The sequence below is a fragment of the Apodemus sylvaticus genome, chromosome 23 (genome assembly GCF_947179515.1).
Source record: "Apodemus sylvaticus chromosome 23, mApoSyl1.1, whole genome shotgun sequence".
Lineage (NCBI taxonomy): Eukaryota > Metazoa > Chordata > Mammalia > Rodentia > Muridae > Apodemus > Apodemus sylvaticus.
In genome coordinates this window covers 15,496,774-15,511,798 of record NC_067494.1, presented here as the reverse complement: position 1 = coordinate 15,511,798, position 15,025 = coordinate 15,496,774, and the positions used below count along the sequence as shown (strand labels likewise).

Below are 15,025 nucleotides of genomic sequence, written 5' to 3'. Positions count from 1 at the left end.
TCTGCCTCCAGGGGAAGGAGTCTAGACAGGCCCAGGGGCAGGGGTAGAAGCCTCCACATGCTCACTAAGCACCATTTAACTGTGTTGTCACCCAGTGAAGGAAGGCCTTATAGCCCTTTTCTGAGGAGATAGTGAGGCAGGACAGGGAAGGGAGGTGAGCTGGGTGGCAGGTCAACATACACCAAGTGGGTTGTAAAACTTGGTGTGGTGCCACAGGCCCTTAATTCTTGTATCTGGGTGCAAATTTCAAGTTAAAAGCTAGCTTGGGCTACAGAATGAACTCTTTTACCAAAAGCCAAAGACTCTGGGGAAAGGGATGGGAATGCGTGGACCAGCTGCTGGTTGCCTGTGCTGGAATCTGTTAAAGAACACTGAGAAGTTTAAAAGCAAAAGGGCCGGAGAACTTCCGAAGAGAGAGCCAGTTTTGGAAAAGAGAGGAAGGGGTGGGGTGAGGACGAGAAGGAACTTGGGACCTAGAATCTTCTGGAAAGGGACTCTGGACCCAGGGATCCTGTCCTACCACACTGTGTCCCAGGATTCCCCTTGGGTTCCTGTCCCAGGAAGACACTGGCTAGCTCAAGACAGAGACAGCTCTGCTGCTCCCCTCCCCGACCACAGGCTTTGGAAATTCACAGGCCAGCCTTGAACACAGACAAACTGTATCCTCTCCTCCTCCCCACCCCCACCCCCACTCCCATCAACCCGCTGCCCCCATCAGATCTCTGGAACTCACCTTGTCTCCCTGAACACAGACAGACAGACAGACAGCAGGCACAGCAAGACCAAGTGGCAGGAAAGGACCTTGGCAGCAGCAGCCAGCTCCATAGCTCCTTCTCTAGACCCTGGCGCCCAAAGGTGTGACTTTAACTCTCTGAAAGGGAGGGAAAGCCTTGGTCACGTTCTGCTGATGGCCAGAACCTCAGAAAGGTTTTAAAACTTGGCTATGAGTTCAGGGCAATGCCTCCTCCTTGCTGTAGTGAAAACCGCAGCCCCTGCAGACTGGTCCCTGTGCCCTGCAGACTGAGGTGTAGCCCTGCTCTTGTATCTAGTCTCAGTGCTTTGCAGGGTGGAGTCAGGAAGGAACGCAGCTGCGCATGGCATGTGCGCCCTAGCACGTGATGAGAAGATGAGAAGCTCAGGAAGATCAGGAAGGGGAAAGAGCAGGAAGAACTGTGACAGGAAGTTGTTCCATGGCTACCAGGGGGACGGGGTGAGTGACCGGAGGGAGCACAGGGTGGCAGGGCAAGGGATGGCACCAGGCGGGCATGGTGTGGTGACCTACAGAGAATCAGGACCTCCAGGCTTCTGAGTCCTTAATTTGCAGATTCCTCAGGAGCACAGCCATCAGCCTTAGTCCTGAGAGAACCCCAGCAGCAAACCTGGACAGAAGCCAAAGAAAGAGAGGAAGTCACCCTGGCTGCAGTGTGCTTGCTTCTGTGGAGACACCTCCACATGTGCACCCCAACACCTCTGGTGCCTCCAGCTTCCTGCTGCCCACCAGGGCTCCTTCAGCCCCTCTCTGGCTGTAGCTATCCATTTCCCCACCCCCACTTCTCTCTCTCAGAGTTGTTGACTGTCCAGTCAGCCAGCTCTGCTTTTATATCTTTCTTTTTCTTTCTTTGTTTCTTTGTTTCTTTGTTTCTTTGTTTCTTTCTTTGTTTCTTTCTTTCTTCCTTCCTTCCTTCCTTCCTTCCTTCCTTCCTTCCTTCCTTCCTTCCTTCTTTCTTTCTTTCTTTCTTTCTTTCTTTCTTTCTTTCTTTCTTCCTTCCTTTCCTTCCTTCCTTCCTTCCTTTCTATCAATTCTGCCACCCCAATACTCTTGTATTTTGATAACAGAGGTCAGCTTTGGTTATTCACAGGTCTTGAAGTGCATCTTGTTTTTTGAAGCAGAGTCTCCTCTGAACTTAGGAGTTCCTGGATTTGGCTAGACTGGCCAGCTTTCAAAATCTGCAGATCTTCCTGTGTCCAGGATTACAGCACAAACCACCATTTCTAGAGTTTTTCCTTGGTTGATGGAGGATGAAATGTAGGACCTCTTACTAATAAGGCTGGAGTTTCAAAATGAAAACAACTTCTCAGTTGCTGTGGTGGCCCTTGCCCTCCATCTGAGCTCTTGGGAGTTGGAGGCAGACAGGAGGACCCCTGGTGAGTTAAAGGCCAGGCAGAGTTCAATGGTGAGATACTCTCTCAAAAACAAATCATGTGTGTGTGAGTGTGTGTGTGTATCACCTATATACACACATGCACATGAATACATATATTATATGCATTCATATGTACACAGACACAATAAAAATCAGTTTCAGAGAAAATGTTACTAAGGCAGGCAGGGGTTGTGGACTCTGTTGAGACATGGTCCTTCTGTTTCCTGTTCCTGTGTGTAGTAAAGGGCAGGACTGAGTGCTCACGGGCAGGGGTAGTGCCCACCCACACTGTGCTCAGGCCTGTGCAAGGATGCAGAGAACTCACAGGCTGTGGTTCTTTAGCAGTTGTAGATCTATTGTTTGAGACAGAGGGATTCACTGACTTGGGGATTAGCAAGTGGGCAGGCTAGGCTGGCTGAGCACTGAGCCCCAAGAATCTCCTTGTCTCCATTTACCTCAGCAGATCTGAGGTTTTCAGACACAGCTGCCTTAAGACTGATAACCACAGTCCAGGGGACAGACTTGTTTCTGCAAAAACCTTAACAACGACTCATCTTAGGCCAGGGCTCCAACTCTAGATGGGCCAGGTCAAGATATCTACACAGAACTAAGGTTCTCCTCTGTCCTCTCATCAGGACCTCTGAGAAAGTCTTGGGTCTGCCTGGCTTCCCACAGGTTCTGGGAATGGAAACCACATCACTTTTAGCAGCAACTGGTTTTCCTTGCAGTCATCTCACCAGGCCTATTAACACACTAGCATCAGTTCTGTTGTGAGAAATGCATAACTTTCAGCTCTGTGCTTTGACATCCTTGTATTTCCTATATGAGATTATCCTCCAGAATTGTCATCTGATCTTAAATCATCTTGATCTAACTTCACTCAGTCGGATGCCAGGTTCCCTAGAGGTCAACTCCATTTTAGGACAGATCTCTTCCTTTAGTCTGTCCCTCCTTTTTTTTTTCCTGAGCTAATTTATTTTCCTAGATTGTTTTCTTTATTTTTATTTAATTTCCTCAGACTGGATTTATTGCTTATTATTTGTAATTGCATTTGTGTGATGATGTGCACATGAGTGATGGTGAGAAAGGGAACAGGTACAAGGCTGATGTCAATGACCTGTTACATCCTGATGGAGTGAAGCAGGGGAATGGAGACTGTCGGTTTTAATATATCACACTATGTTTAGTTGGAAGTGAAAGGACACAGATTACCAACACCATCAGAGTCTGTGTGTGCATGTGCATGTGCGTGTGTATGTGTGTGTGTGTGTGTGCGTGTGAGAAAGAGAGAGAGAGGAGAGAGAGAGAGAGAGAGAGAGAGACTTTGGTGGAGAAGAGATAGGTACTGTCAGACCACAATCCATGAATCAAGCTGTGAGGAGAGTTCTGAGAGCTTTTGAGGAAATTCAGAGAGAACAAGACAAGCCTTGGTACCTGTGTTGCTACTAAACCAGGGTTTGTTCTTGGAATGATCTTTCATGCCCCTCCCAGGTGTAAACAGCGGTAGGTTTGCTCCAGATTACACATTGCTGCTTACTTGTGTGGCTAAGAAGTGTTTCCAAGCATGGCGTCCCTGTGACTGTGTACAGTCCTGTGAACTTTGCTCATGTGACCTTGCTTAACTCAGGGGTCTGATGCTTTGAATAAAGTTGGCTATTGCCTGAGACTTCAGTCTGCCTCATTTTATGCTCTGTTCCCCCTGCTTAAGGCTGCCACCTAGAGTAACAAGTTCTACCTCAGTGGGACCTGAAATCTGCCACAACCTAGGAGAGTGAGGACCCTGCAGAAGCAGGTGAGTGAGAATAATGGAGCCAGAATCAGGGGAGGCTTTGTCTTACCTCACGCTTGTGCACCATTTCTTAAAGGAAGGAGGAGCGAAACTGTACAAATAGAAACTGTTAGATGCTCTCATCCTTATGCTGAGTCCGCCGTTTCCTCTCTCCTAGGGATAACATTTTTACCATCTTTTGCCAAAGTTCACCCTTTTCACAAAGTATTTAGCTAATGTTGCAATGAGGTGAAATGATAACATAGATCATATCAGTTTTCAGAGTCTATTTGTATCTGGTTAATGAACCTCCCAATTCTCAATATGGTCATTGAAAGAATTTTACTTTTTGTAGACTTGCTAACAAGGAAGACGTTATCCTCATAAATACAGGACAGATTATATATTTGGACACATTTATAGGAAGACTAGTCTTGCAATATTAAAATGAGAAGTGACTATACATGCTGATCTAAGAAACTCCTGAAGACACAGATGACAGACTCCCTGGACAATATTTCCTGTTAGTTTTTGTTAAAAGTATTCATTTTACATAGACATCTAGATCTTATCGAGGAAATAGTTTTTATGATTTACTTCAAAAGTGTTTATCTCTTTATAGAAAAAATAGGTATAATTAACCTATTATAACCCAAAAAGGTGTGTAATAGTCATAAAAGTCTCGAATATTAGTTTGCATTACATATGACTGCTGAGTCAGTCAATAGTGATACTGAAAGTGAAGGGAACTGAAGAGAGAATGAAATTCTGACCATGGTAATTTACCTTGGACCTATTTAGAGTCAATATGGTTACATGAAGAAACTGCTATGTAGAGAGGTTATGGGTTTAAATTCAGTTTTAGAATACTTTAGTAAAATTTAATCTTTTATAGTTACAGAGTTTACACTCAATTAAAACGTACAACAGCTATTTCATATACTATTTCCATGCCTCTCTAGAAAACAAATACCAGGAAGAGATTTCAGGGAGAAACTTCTCAAGGGCACAGTGTCTTCTGTGTACCTCCCCTCCCCTCCCTCCCCCTCCCTCCTCCCTCCTCCCTTCAGCTCCCCCTCCCAATCTCATGCCCCCCTGCTCCTCCCCTTCCTACTTCCCTACCCCCCTTCTCTCTCTCTCTCTCTCTCTCTCTCTCTCTCTCTCTCTCTCCTGTGTGTGTGTGTGTGTGTGTTTGTGTGTGTGTGTGTGGGTGGGTGGGTGGGTGGGTGGGTGTGTGTGTGTTACAGGCCTGCCCTTGTGAAGGGATCAAGCTCCCATCTTTCTCTCACATCCTTTCTTTCCCTCCCATGCTGTGTTTCCTGGCTCTTGGATGGGGTGATATACACGTTTGGTTTGGGAAATGTGTTTGCCCACGCTTTGGGCTCAACCCAGTGAGGCAAACCTTGGTGGCCTGGTTGGGAAACTCTCTTCTTGCCTTCCTCCTTTTCCTCTGTTGCTGGTAGTGGTTGTTGGAGCAGTCAATGGGTAGATGAAGATTACTGTCTCAGCAGACTTTGCAGGGAGATTCAGCGGCCTCCATGTTGGAGAATGGACCACCTTAATTTCTATCATATAAGCTAAGGTCTGACTGACCCTCAGACTTCTATGCAAGACTTATGAACTAAACAACTTCTTCTTCTTCTTCTTCTTCTTCTTCTTCTTCTTCTTCTTCTTCTTCTTCTTCTTCTTCTTCTTCTTCTTCTTCTTCTTCTTCTTCTTCTTCTTCTTCACAGGTGTCCTCTAATGGTGAAGAGAGAGAGGAACTCATTCCCAGAAACCTGAACACACTGTGAGAAACTCCTCACCCTCTCTCTCACCTCCCTACTTGACAGTTCTTGTTATTCTTCAGCATAGGAGGGAAAGAGTTCCTGACTGACATTAGGCTCTGCCACTTTGATCTCAGACAGACACCGTGATGCAAGGACTCTGGGTGATCAGGGGTTTGTTCTCTGCTTTACACTGAGTCCCTTTTCCCGTGAGTAGGGTTCCTGATGCTATGATGAAGCACCATGCCACCAAAAAAATTAGAAATGAAACTCTAGCTTCTGCCAACTTGACAAAAAACTACCAGCACAACTGAACCCTTGTCACCTTGACACACAACTGCAACACATTTATTTATGTATTTATTTATTTTGATACATTTTTCTACTTTTTATTTTTATTTTTATTATATTCAACAATATGTATCTTTTTATACCAATCATAAAAATGATGGACATGTTATTAATAAACATAAAATAATAAAATCTTTTGTTCATTTGTGTGTTTTGCTTTTACTAGAGCTTAAAATCTTGGCTTTTACTGTGGTAGAAACTCAAAATAACAATTTGTGGGGGGCTGGAGAGATGGATCAGAGGTTACAAGCACTGACTGCTCTTCCAAAGGTCCTGAGTTCAGTTCCCAGCAACCACATGGTAGCTCACAACCATCCATGAGACCTGAAGCCCTCTTCCAGTGTGTCGGAAGACAGCTACAGTGTACTTACACAAAATAAATAAATAAATAAATAAATAAATAAATAAATCTTTTAATAAAAAGGAACAATTTTTGGGCAGTGGTGGCGCATGCCATTAATCCTAGCACTTGGGAGGCAGAGGCAGGCAGAGTTCTGAGTTCAAGGTCAGCCTGGTCTACAGAGAGTGAGTTCCAGGACAGCCAGGGCTACAGAAAAGCCCTGTCTCAAAAAACCAAAAATAAATAAATAGAATAGAATAGAATAGAATAGAATAGAATAGAATAATTTTTAGACATTGTAGTTCATGATACAACACTTTTTAATCAGAACCTTTTTAATTTATCCCAAACATGGCACATTCATATAATACCACAAAACACAAATAACTTAAAAATTCCCATGGTCTCTACCAATTTATACACTTTAAAAGTTCAGTCTCTATGGAAATATATAGACTTTTTAAAAATAAAAATTATCTGTAAAAAATGTAAAGTCTCTCAATGGAGGAGCTAGAGAAAGGACCCAAGGAGCTGAAGAGATTTGCAGCCCCATAGGAGAAACAATATGAACCAACCAGTACCCACAGAGCTCCCAGGGACTAAACCACCAACCAGAGTACACATGGAGGGACCCATGGCTCCAGCCACATGGGTAGCAGAGGACAGCCTGGTTGGTCATCAGTGAGAGGAGAGGTCCTTGGTCATATGAAGGCTCATTGCCCCCAGGGTAGGTGAATGCCAGGTCAGGGCAGCTGGAGTGGGAGGGTTAGTGAGCAGGGGGAGGGGGATGGGATAGGGGGTTTTTGGAGGGGAAACAAGGAAAGGGGATAACATTTGAAATGTAAATGAAGAAAATATCTAATAAACATGTAAAAAATAAAAAAAATTAAAGTCTCTAACTGTGTTCTTACTTAATTGCCAAAATTAAGTTCAAATCGGTTTAGTTCACAAGGGAAGAACCAAAGCACCATTGCAATACGAACAAAGGAAAATCTATCTACACACATACACTCAGTATTCAGTGTCTGGCATCCACTCACAGTCTTCTAGATCCTCCAAATGTCATGGCCACGTCTCTAGCTCTGCCCCACACAGCACACAGCTTGTCTTCGAGGCTCCAGCTGGCTCCCCTCCACTGCAGAGGCAGTGCTCACTGGTAACCCCATGGTCCTGGCATCTTCAAAACACTGGTGTCTCTCGTTGCAAGTGGGCTGAACACTTACCAACAGCCTCACCTGGGCTCTTTCATGACGCCTCAGCCTCTCTTCTTGGTTGCTTCAGTCTTTGGGCTTTGACTACTCCTGAGGCCTCCCCTTCCCCAGAGACCTCACAGAGGTAGATTACCAGAAGGAAACATCCACAGGGTGGGGAAGATATGAAAATTCTAGTGACTTCACTATAGGGATGTCACAGTGTGTGTGTGTGTGTGTGTGTGTGTGTGTGTGTGTGTGGGTGTGTGTGTGTGTGTGGTATGTGTGTGTGTGTGCTTGTGTGTGTGTGTTGCTTATGTCCTTGCTCCCCTCTGCTAACTCAGTCTGCTTTCTGACAGAAACCAGGACCACCATTCCAGTGGGGACCTGAAACACAATATGCTGGGTCCTCCCACATGATTCATTAAACTAGGAAACGCCCAATAGTATTGGCTACAATTCAATATTATAACAGCATTTTTTCGCTACAAGCTCCCTCCACTCTAACAAGTCCATCTTGTGTGCAAAGGACATAAGCCTCACCCGCACGCCCTCAGAGCTGACTTGTAGTCTGTTTCAGGTTGCAAGTGTCCAGAGCACGTTTGCTGTCAGTCATCTGCTCAGTTCATCTCTGCAGAGAAGCTGAGGTTCTGTGCGTTGGTCCAAGAGGGTTCTTCTCTTAGGATGCCCAGAAAGGAGACATGGCTTCTGAGCAGCGGTGGAGAGCCTGGGTGGGCACTTTCAGGCTCAGCCTTGGATCTTGGTTAAGACCAACTCTGTCTGTTGGCCATGGTGCCTTCTACCTCACCAAAGGATGTAGTCTCAAAACCTGGCTAGAATGATTTTGAAGATATCCTACAGAAAACACTTATTTCCTTTGTAACACAATTTTTCTTTTGGACCCATCCTCACACTGAGAGCACTGTCTTGTTGGTGGCACACCAGCTGTTTGCTCAGTGACACCTCTCTGTGATGATTCAAGCAGGGATTCTGAGATCCTTAGAGCTAAGCCTTCAAGGCTCTGTGACAGGATGCTCAGGTGTGAGAGACCTGCCCTGTGACCCCAGCAGATCCTCCCACTACACCCTGCCCAAGCCCTGGCTCCTTTGCACCAGCCCTCCTCTGCTTGACACTTCTTTCCAGTCTCCTCTCTCTGACCTCCCTTTGTTTTTTCTCCGTCCCCTCAGCCTCAGCCTGCAGGGTCCTCTCACTCACTCCTACCCCTGGCTAAGTGTGGGTTTTCCCTCACCCTTGTTGCAGAACATTGTACAGGAACTTGGGAAAGAATTAGAAGCTGCCCCCTCTCCCTCAAATCATTTCTTGTTGATACTGCAGAAGTTTTCTTCTTTTAACTCTGTCACCCTAAGAAGCTTAACCTTTCATCCTTGACGTCACTGTCCCCTCTTTCAAGGTTCTGTGAGCTCTGTGCCCGATGCCCCATCAGTCACCATGCCCTCACTCAGGGTGCACTCTGATGAAAACTAACCATGGCATATGGACTTCATCTTTCCTATTACAGTGCAGTGAGGTGCTTCCATGTGTAAAAAGGGGAAAACATCCCTCAAAGGGGTCAAAGATAATTTTTCTGTAGACAAGTTTGAAAGACCATGGCCAGCCAGTAAGGGTGACTACAGATTTAGGTTTCCCTCACTTTTACCTGGCGGCAATTTTATGAACATTTTATAGAAAGACACAAGGAAGTCATGAATCAATTCTCTCTGAAGTACAAAGGTGGGTGCCTCAGGAAGATGGATTGTAACAAGGCTGGGAAATGCCAACTGTGGGCCTCAAATGTACTGGGTTGGGGAAATCTTGAAGGTCTGTTCATAAATTCTAAGGAAATATATCTATTAGCCACAAGAATGTTAGGTCACTTAAGAAGAAAGGCAAGAAGTGGGCCCTAAGCAGGCTAAAGAAGGCTGAAGACAACGTATCTTGGGACCTATGGCATTCCACCATCTCACATCTTTGAGGATCTATGTAACAACTAACTTTTGAAGGTCAAGGTGAACTCCTGTTCATATATGCAATGTTTGTGTGTGTGTGTGTGTGCGCACATGCGCGCACACGCACACTCATGCGTGTGGAGGGGCTGTGTTTGCGACTGTGTATCTACGTATGTATGTATGTATGTATGTATGTATATGTATATATGTATGTATGTATGTATGTATGTATGTATGTATGTATGTATGTGTATGAGCATTGGTCTGTGGCTTGGCCCAGCTGTACCCTGAGTATATGATGTGACATATCTATTTTCCACCTTCAGATACAGGCTCTGTGGGGATGTGTACATGATAATGTCTCTCCCCACAAGGTGTTTAATCAAAATTGGCAGATAAGGGCGCAAGACAATAGGCAAGCATAGTTCAAATTTATTTTAATTCATGGGATGCAAGCAAATCTAACACATTGTTATTGTGAAGAACAAAGAAAAAATCAGTATTACATGAACAAAGTCACCAGGCTATTGAAGCTGGGTATCAGAAGGCACATTAACCACTGATAATGAAAAACTTGATAACATTGTGCATCTAAACCCACTTGTAAAACACAAAACATGGGGAGGTTTGCTGTGGTCACGGTTTTATACTTTCCAGGAAAACAAGAAAACTAAATTACAACAGGATTTAATCTGAGGTTCTTATGTCATGCTATAAATGCCTTATTTATACATCTCTGTGGTTTCTTCTCCTCCTCAGTCACTAATATCATACCTCCTGCCTGTCCTGAAACCTCCAAAGGATGTTCTCCCCTTTAATCACTGTGAATTACAATCCTTTTTGCTGATCACAACATACTCCTTGTTTTAATTCTGCGGTGTCTTTGGCTGGTCTCACTTAATCTTTCAGTATGATTTATATCCTTTAGATAAGAAGGCACTACGATGGAGATAGCATTGTAGCAGGGCTTTCTATCACTACCATCTACACCTACACCTATTTGTCAGCACTGAGGAACACTTGGACTCTGAGTGATGTCAAAGTCTGACCTCCAACTTCATGCAACAACCACCCTTGCCTCTCAAAATTGTAGTCCAATCTCTTCTTAAATGTTAGGGTGTTATGACCCTATGAGAGCTCAGCACCCCAGACAGGGCTCTCAATATTCATTCTCAGCAACAGAGCCCTCCCAAGGGGAAAGCATCTGCCTCATTTATCCACGACATGATCTGCCCATCTGTCAGGGCAGCATTACAGACTCAAGGAGTCCCTCCCTTCACAATAAAATCAAAACATTCTCTTTTAACAACCAGAATCTCCTGCTTGGAGTGCCATTCAGTTCCTCATGATAACTCACAATCCTACCCAACCCTGGAACCAAAGGACAGTAGTTGAACAATAGTTCTATGAAAGCTATTAACTAGGAAGATGTGAGCTCTTTTCCTCTTATCTATTAAAATACGAACATAAAATGGCCCAGAAGTCAAGGCCAAGTAATATCACATAACTAGTATGAAAAACTAGTATGAAAAACACCCATTCCCTCTCAGAAACATTACCTCTGGAGAAGTCACTAGCTAAGTTTGGGTCCACAGGGGCTATCTTTTTCATATATGTATATACACATGTGTGCATGCTTGTTAATACACTCAGATGTATGGAGACTACACATTACCTTTGGATGTCACTCCTCAGGATGCCATCCATGCACACTGTGTTTTGAGACAGTCTGTACTGGAACTCACCAATTCAACTCCTCTGATTGATGAAGGAACCCGAGAGATGCTCTTCTCTCTCTCTCTCTCTCTGTCTCCTGCACTGGGATGACAATCAAGTACCACTACACTGTGCATGGGTTCTGAAGAGGGAACTCAGGTCTTCATGCTTGTAAGGGACAAGCACTATATGACCAAGTTGTCTCTTTGTCCCTTGTTCTTCTAAAACGCATATATAATTTTCAGTCACTGAATGTAACATTTCTATGCCTATACCTTGCCTCCTGGTAGTTCCTGGCATGGCAGTGCCGATTAGTCTAGGACTGTTGCTGTCACGTGTTCATACGCGGGCTCTGGGGTCTTGTGTGTCCCTAGAGGGAACACCATTTCAGGGTTTAGCTTTCCCTTAGTCTGTTATTCATTTTCCTTACAGGCATTAACGGTTTTTTTCTTACTTTTCTTACGGACAGCATATATCCGATATTCCCGTTGTATACATTAATACGGACAGTATATATTCGATATTCCTGTTGTATACATTAATATTCATAGATGTGTGATCTGAGATCTGCTCACTTCTCTTTCTGCTTTCTTATTTATTTTTGCTAACCACGCTCCTCAGAGGATGAATGGAAGGCTCCTCTGTTCCTAACACACCGTTAGGATGCCACCCTGAACAGTGAGGTTACACGGTGTTGTGAGACAGGCTCTGGGCCTGCAGAGCAAGCTCAGTCTCTGTTCACCAGGGGTTAGAAGGGATGATGAATTTCTTCCAACATTTCTTTTGTTTAAAACCATTGTGTATTTCTGCTTTCTTTGCCAATGGACACTTTACTCACTAGACAGTTTTATAATATTGTGAGTGAAATCCTGAGTGTGTGAGCTACACCAGGAAAACAGGGGCTCATATATGTGCCTTAATTTACTATCTCTATCCTATGCACTGGCTTTAATTGCCATATCATCCTAAGTACCTATGACAACTGGCCAGACCCTTGTCCTTTTACTCCAGTCGTAAATACTAGACAAACTCTCAGATCACACATTGTACACCACACAGTTATCATATGTACTTAGATCACAGAACGGCATTAAAGAGTGAACAAGGTGCCATTAGAGTTCACGGAGACCAGACTGGAGGCGGAGACAGAGGATCCTAGTCCCACAGACAGGCTCCATGCAGGTGGTGAGAGAGCTGTTAAGGAATCTTCTGTTTGCAGGCAGGACATCCAGGGGGCAAGTTTATGGGAGCCATTGACCTTGCAGTGTTAGGTGGCCTCTTCAGGGTCCAGGTGAGGGTATGTTAGACCCTCAGACCTGGTTTCTGATATGGTTTTGATACATGTAGAGGCGACAGATTTTTACTTTGGGGACTAAAGTAATTGTTAGCCTTTCCATCATGGATGGTGCTGGGCTGACTTGTGTCTGTGTGGACAGTGAGGTGTCATGTCACCCAGCATCAGCATTGCACTCTGAAGGGAGCCAACTGCTGCTTGTAAAACACAGTCACCCAGGGCAAGCCCTTGTTTTGTACAGTGATCAGTAATTTAGAGTTGTGCCTAGTTTGATCATGTAAGAGTGAGAAAGTAGAGAAACAGAGAGCAAGAGGAAGTCCCTAAAGCAACAGCCTGGTGCACTCTGCTACCCTGGTGCGCAAGGCTCTGACAGACACCAGTCTCATGGGTTCCCACCAGTCTGGTCGGAACTCAACTGCACAGATTTCTGAGATGTCATCAGAAATGCGTTTCCTTTGCTGGAGACACCACAGGAATGTGTTGAAGAGTCACCCAATTATAGCTGGCGATGAGGTCTGCAGAGGAAGAGGAGCAGCAGGGAGCACCTATAACAAATGCACTGTGAATCACAGTGTGCTCCTGGGCATCCATGCAGCATCCTGCTCTACTTCCTTTCTCAGACACTCCCCAACATCACAGACCATGGACCTCAGCTGCCCAGTCCTTTTCTCTTTCATTTTTTCTTCTAGATCTTTCTGCCACTCTAAGCTCTGGTATGATAATTGTTGAGATATTTCTAAGGGTGTAATTGTACCAAAGCAAAGATTGTGAATAAAAAATAAAAAACAGGAAAATTGAAAAATCAGCAAATATGAAAGGCTAGTAAAATATAGTCGTGTTTCTGTCTTTGCTGGTCTTTTTACTTTCACAACTTTTTTCCTTGTAGAAAAATCTTCACTTTGTCCCACAAACTGGTCTTTAGCTTAGTATATAATCCATTACATGCTTGAACTCTTGTAGCAATCCTCCTGTCTCACCTTTCCACAAATGAGAATTGTAGGTCTGACCAAACATATTGTTAGAGTTAAAAAGTTTTATGCAACATTTTACTCAAAAATAATTATATTGCCTTAAATATCTGATATGTCACCTGATAGTAAATGTATCAACCTATGCTTATAAGGAAAATTTTTATAACCTATTAAATAATTAATACATTGGCAATTTTCATCACAAGACTGTATTTTGACTCTAGACAGTATACGACAAAAGCTAACGATGTCAGTGGTGTGTTCACGGCTCACTTTACCTGTATAGACACAGGAGACTTCAAGAGCAGAGGACAGAGACATTGGAGCTACAGTTGCACACGCACTGAATTGTGGCTACGTAAAGTGAACAAGCTAAATGAATGGATTTTGTTGTTTTCCTTATTCTTTTGACAATATGTGACTATGCTGCCCAGGCTGACCTTGATCTTGGTGGTCCTTCTGCATCAGCCTCCTGAGTGCTGGGATTACTGGACTGTCCCGCAGTGACACCTCCTTACATAGTCTTCTCGTTCTGGTCATTTTGTCCTAAGGGCTGTCCTAAGCCAATAGCTACTAATGTACAGACTTGGCTCTAGATGTGAGAAGTTTTACACTGGATCATGCCATTCAAAAGGCAAACCAACTTTGATCACACCCGGGGAAGGTTTTGTTGGCTGTGAGGAAGCAGCAGCTCCTTTCAGTTTTTCTTGTATAATTTTTGGATCTTTCAACCTTGGATTCTCTGTCCTTGCATGAGGACTTTCTTGTTCCATCCTTCCTCTGACTACAGAGCTATGCAGGCTCTGCCTGCCTCCTGTGCTCAACAATAGTAACCCCCACCATTACTGTAGAGTGGGGACTCAATACTAAGAAGGGTATCATTTCAGTGGACGTATAGCCACTGTGATGGACAGGCGTGGAGATGTCCCATCTCCTACATCCTTATCCAAATAACATGACCCAGAAATAGAGGGAGACCACAGTTTGTTCCTTACCTTTTTTTTTTTGTCTTCATCATATACCAAGAAAATAAGAAAATGATGATGATTAGGATAGCTCCTCCTATACCTAGAATTACTTTCCAGGTGATATTCAGACTCTGGGTGGAAGAATTATTTGGGGTGATATTCAGTGTAGGTTCATTGTGGATACCAGATGCATGCTGGGTAATGTTAGCTGTAGGATGAATCTGAGGAGCATATGTAGGCTGGGTGGTATCCAGTGCCTTCATTGTTGATCCTTAAATAGAAAACCAGAAAATAATATGGATATGGCTGAAAAAAGCAACATACCTCCATCATCAACTCTTTCTCTCTGGGAAGTCCAGGGAACTCATGTGGATAACTTTTCCCAGACCCTGGATAGAAAGATGAAAAGAATGTGTGTGTAAGATGTCCTTACAGAAGTTATTTTACTCCAAAGAAAGCACATGTCTACTGAACTATAAAAAAATTTTCATGTTTTTCTGTGACTAGAACTGTATGGAAGTTGGCATCATTGGTGGTGTTTAATTGTGCCAGAGAAAGATAATGAAGCCTT

The 15,025-nt window shown here is 44.0% G+C and overlaps 1 protein-coding gene and 1 long non-coding RNA gene across 3 annotated transcripts in view; one reads left to right on the top strand and one right to left on the bottom strand.

Annotated features, from left to right (window-relative positions):
• Positions 1-1,824: 1,824 nt before the first annotated feature.
• On the top strand, positions 1,825-6,088 carry LOC127673866 (uncharacterized). The gene is made up of 3 exons (XR_007975243.1): positions 1,825-2,145; positions 3,853-3,936; positions 5,646-6,088. It is a non-coding gene; the product is annotated as an uncharacterized LOC127673866 (long non-coding RNA).
• Positions 6,089-9,935: 3,847 nt separating this feature from the next.
• Positions 9,936-15,025, bottom strand: part of LOC127673838 (histocompatibility antigen 60b-like) — a 344,893-nt gene continuing 339,803 nt past the window's right edge. For both annotated transcript variants that reach the window (XR_007975235.1, XR_007975234.1), the window contains exon 7: positions 9,936-12,610. The gene's annotated coding sequence lies outside the window, so the exon portion shown is untranslated. The remainder of the gene's footprint in view (positions 12,611-15,025) is intronic.